We start from the raw sequence: 5,384 nt of genomic DNA on the forward strand, positions 1-5,384 counted from the left end.
TATTCACATACTGAACATATTCGTTGACAAGAGAACACTGATCCGTAGCATGAGAACCTGCACAAAGCTCACAAACCATAGCTATTTGATTAACTCCATACGTAGCCAAAGAATCAACCTTCATTGATAGCGCTTGGAGCTGGGCTGCAATAGCGGTGGCTGCATCAACTTCCAGAATACCTGCTACCTTGCCTGACGTCATCCTCTGAGTTGGGTTTTGATGCTTATTTGCAGCCATCGTCTCGATAAGATTATACGCCTCAGTATAGCTTTTAGCCCATAAGGCGCCTCCAGCTGCTGCATCGAGCATGGGCCGAGATTGGGCCCCCAAACCATTATAAAAACCAGTGATTACCATCCAATCCGGCATTCCATGATGTGGACATTTTCTCAACATTTCCTTGTAGCGTTCCCAAGCCTCGCACATAGATTCTGTAGGTTGCTGCGCTAACTGAGTAAGAGCACTCCTCATAGCAGCAGTCTTTGCCATTGGATAAAACTTCACCAGAAACTTTTGCGCAAGATCTTGCCACGTAGTGATGGACCTAGCTGGTTCAGAATGTAACCAGTCTTTTGCCTTATCCCTCAGTGAGAATGGGAAAAGCCTCAACTTGATAGCCTCATCAGTCACGCCATTATACTTAAAAGTGCTGCAGATCTCGACAAAATTCCTTATGTGCATGTTGGGGTCTTCAGTTGCCGCTCCTCCAAAAGAAACAGAATTCTGCACCATCTGAATAGTGCCCGGCTTGATTTCAAAGGTGTTAGCTTGAATAGCCGGATGAAGGATGCTTGACTGAATGTCGTCAATTTTAGGCCGAGAAAAATCCATAAGAGCTGGATCAGCTTGAACAATACGATATCCCATGTTTACTGGTTCTTTCTGCTCAGTTCCTGAATCCGAATCCTCAAAATCTAACTTCTCCGGAGTATCAAGAACTTCGTCTTTCTCCTCAGCTGTATCTAAGGTCCTCTTGCGAGCACGAGAACGAGTTTGCATAAACGCTTGCTAAAGTACCTGAAACACAACCGAAAAGAGTAATTAACTACTACGACCTAATCACTGAGTCCTAATGACCAATGATGGTAAGTACATAAACTAAACAAATACGCCGAGTCCCCGGCAGCGGCGCCAAAAACTTATTAGGGCGAAAACATGCACTAATATTCATGCAAGTATACGCGTTCGCAAGTAATATAGAATACTTTCTAGTTCGTTCCCTCAGAGACTCAGACTAAGTTATTGTCTAATTAAACTCACTCACCAATGTATGATTACTTCTCAATGTTAAGATAACACTTAAAATTGTTAATTAAATATTAACTACAATTAACTACTTAATTAACCACTTAACTAACACTTCAATTTATCAGTAATAAAACACTCATGAGATCACAACTTCATTATTAATTCCTTCTATAGCCATTGTTATTACCTTTAGCATGTGACAGTGATGACATTAATCGAATAACACGAAACTGATAAAAGCCAACTTTCATTGTACTAATACCAATCTACCAAGCATCCACAATTAAGATAGAAGTTGAATAGTCATCAATTATATTGAGTTCCTATATGTCTACAGAAATTGACAACACAACGATTTAAGCACAAGTTATCCCTTTTGATTATATAGGGCAAATAAAACTGTTAGAATTACCCACTAATCATGCACAACGTACATGAACCTATGCTAGCATGGCAAGTTCTAAATCTCAAGATCCACCGTCGCTTCACAAGAGATTAACACCCTATCTTATATGTTCGCGACGCACATAAGACGAATACGCACAACCAATACTAGATATCATGCAATCATCACACACTAAAGTATTAAACAATTAACTAAAGAATTCCATAATAAATCCGTTGCAACCCCATGATCACGATTAGCCCATAATAGAACTTATCGCCATCATGGGTTCATATGAAATCATGATAAACAACACAAGAAAATAATAACTAAACTAATTATATTAAAACAGAGTACGTCACAAGAGTAAATAAGTCAAAGTAAGAAAACTAGCATCCAACGTTACAACGAAACAAGAATCACAAGAATATATGCTTCCTCTTCGCTGCAGTGTGCTAAATCGGTCTTCTTCCTTATCTCCTTCGCTTCTTGCAAAACACAATCTAAAACACAATCTTCTTCTTATTCTCTATGAAAATGTCTCAAATCTACTTATATAATAGTCCCATAAAACTCAGATTACATAGAAGTTGGAAGCCAAACAGAAGTAGAAGTCTAAAATAATTCAGCTTTTTCCCCGACCCTGCGCGGCCGCTCAGCATTTCTGCGCGGGCGCGCAAGGCTGCTGCGCGGCCGCTCAGCATTGCTGCGCGGGCGCGCAGGACCCTACTGGAAAAATTCCAGGTTTGCTCCGTTTCTTCGCCGTAATCTGCCCGTTCTTTTCCTCTCTCAATGGTGAACACATGCCAAGGCTTATTCTTGATGATTCCTCCTCCGAAATGCAACTAATACCCTGAAATGCATAAAAACTAGAAAAACGCATCAAATACACAAAATACTTGATTTCAAGACACCAATTTAAGCCATTTTAAGACGTTCTAAGTGGGATAAAATGCCACTTATCAGCATCACACAGTCCATCCCTTGTGAATTCCACTAGAGGCATTCCTCTAACTAAGTCCTTTTTGACTAGATCATTCATTGTCTTGAAATTCAAATGGGACAGCTTCTTGTGCCATAGCCAACTTTCAACTGGACTTGCTTTGCTGAGAAGACAAGTTATGGATTCTGCATCTGTAGAGTTGAAATCAGCTAAGTACACATTCCCTTTTCTAACTCCAGTTAGAACCACTTTATTGTCCTTTTTACTTGTGATAATACAGGCTTCAGAATTGAAGGAAACAGTATTCCCTCTGTCACATAGTTGACTGATGCTCAATAAATTGTGTTTGAGACCATCAACCAATGCAACTTCATCAATGATGACATTTTCTTTTGAAATCAAGCCATATCCCATAGTGAATCTTTTGCTGTCATCTCCAAAGGTTATGCTAGGGCCATCTCTCTCCTTAAACTCTGTGAGCAGGGTGAAATCTCTTGTCATGTGTCTTGAACAACCACTGTCCAAGTACCATAGATTCCTTCTTTGTCCCTGCACACAACAAAATCAATCAAGTTGATTTTGGTACCCAAGTTTCCTTGGGTCCAGCCTTGTTAGTCTTTTTCCTAGACTTCATTCCTCCTGCATCTTTTGACTTAGGTAACTTTGGGTCAACCTTGGTCTCAGATGTGGTTGGTTGAAGTGTAGGGTTAGTCACAGAATCATTTAACACATTTGATTGAATTTGATAAGGCATAGGTTGTGCAAACATGTTATTCCACATAGGCATATTATATGGCATTTGAGGCATACTAAATGCAGTAAGATAAGGATTGTTAATATATGGCATGTTTGCAAAATGTGCATGGGGATTCTGGTGAGACATAACAGGCATAGCATGCAGAGGTGACATAGACATGTTAGGCATGGAGGGATTTGAAGGCATGGGAGCATTTTTAACAGACTTGCAATTATCAGATAGGTGATTAACACTTTTACAATGCACACAGCTTTTTCTAGGAGCATACCTATCAGGTGTGTAATTGTTATGTTTATTAATCCCTACCTTCCCATTTCTTTTAGATTTTCTTTTAGTCTCCTTCTTATCCTCAACCAACTTAAGCCTATATTTTAGCTGATCTAAAGTCATGTGTCCTATATTCATCTTACTGACATCTCTGGATGTGCTAGCTCCTTCTTTGACAAAGTTCTTGAGAGTTGAATCATTCTTTTTATTGAGATTATTTTTAAAAGAACTTGCCTGTTTTAATTGATGAGCCTTCAATGGATGCTCCTTTTCTTCCTTCAATGGATAACTTTCATCATCCGTTGATTCCACATCTGTTGACAATCCATCAATTAATTCTAACTCCTTTTTGTTTTTCTTTCAGGAATCCTCACAGAATGATTCAATTCCCTGAACCTTTGCAATCTGAACACTAACATCCCTAGATATTTTCCAGGCTTTGATTACCTCTTGCTCACTTTCTAATTGTGTAGAAAGAATTTTTACTTTCTTAACAGCTTCTGCTAGTTCACTCTCAACAGTCAAGCATTTAAGTTTTATCTTTTCAAGCTCAATTACCTGATCCTCTAACATAGCATTCCTATCACTTAAAAACACATTATTCTCCTTGATCCTAGTGTTTTCTTTTGCTAGTGATTTAAGGGAAGCACGCAAATGATATAATTCATTGGTCATATCATTTATGGCTTCATTGCATTCATGTTTAGAAAGCTGAGAGAGATCAGTAGTAATTACCTGGTTGCTTGATGAACTGGTTTCATTTTCATCAGAATTAGCCATCAGGGCTAGGTTGACATATTCCACATCATCATCTTCATGTACCCCATCTGCTGCCCAATCATCTTGAGTGAGAAAAGCTCTTTCCTTTTGTTTGAGCAAATCAAAATACTTCTTTTTGTAATCAACTTGCTCAAATTTCTTTTTCTCAGAATTTGGCTTCCTACACTCACTTGCAAAGTGTCCACTAATGCCACATTTGTAAAATTTGAACTTTGATTTGTCCACCATGTTTTTGTTTGGCTTAGTGAACTTTGTGTTTTTCCTGAACTTCATTTTTGCAAACCTCCTGGACAGAAAGGCCAAATGTTCTTCAATATCATCAGATTCATCCTGACTGGAATTGTCTTCATCCTCAGCAACTTGCTCTTTACCCTTGCTTGATTCTGATTTGCTTGTGCCAATTTTCAGACTTGGCATTATCTTCTCCTCATTCTTGGCTTCCATCTTCTCACTGTGAGCTACAATAGCAACTGTTCCTCCTTTTCTCTTTCCCTTTTCCACAGCTCATCCTGCTCCATTTCAAGTTCATAAGTCTTCAGAATTCCATATAATCTTTTAAGTGTGAAGTTCTTATAATCTTGAGAATTTCTCAAAGAGACAGTCATGGGCTTCCACTCCTTTGGCAGAGACCTAAGAAATTTTAAGTTGGAATCCTTGACTTGGTACACTCTACCATACAGCTTCAATCCATTCAACAGTTTCTGAAACCTGTTGAAGGTATCATTTAATGATTCACCTTCTTCAAAGTGAAAATATTCATACTGTTGAATAAGAAGCTGCATCTTGTTCTCTCTGACCTGCTCAGTACCTTCACAGATGATTTGTACAGTATCCCAAACTTCCTTTGCAGTTTGGCTATTGATGACATTGTCAAACATATCTTGATCTAAGCCATTAAACAAAATGTTCATGGCTCTCTTATCCTTGTGGATTTCTTCCATGTCTTCAATAGTCCATTCTGCTTTTGGCTTGGAAATGGACTGTCCAACAGCAACTGTTGCAG

At 38.8% G+C, this 5,384-nt stretch overlaps 1 non-coding gene across 1 annotated transcript; it reads left to right on the forward strand.

Annotated features, from left to right (window-relative positions):
* The first annotated feature begins 368 nt into the window (after positions 1-368).
* LOC141669653 (small nucleolar RNA R71) lies at positions 369-475 on the forward strand. Its single transcript, XR_012553921.1, has one exon. It is a non-coding gene; the product is annotated as a small nucleolar RNA R71 (small nucleolar RNA).
* The last annotated feature ends 4,909 nt before the right edge of the window (positions 476-5,384 follow it).

This window comes from Apium graveolens, chromosome 6, assembly GCF_009905375.1.
Source record: "Apium graveolens cultivar Ventura chromosome 6, ASM990537v1, whole genome shotgun sequence".
Taxonomy (NCBI): Eukaryota; Viridiplantae; Streptophyta; class Magnoliopsida; order Apiales; family Apiaceae; genus Apium; species Apium graveolens.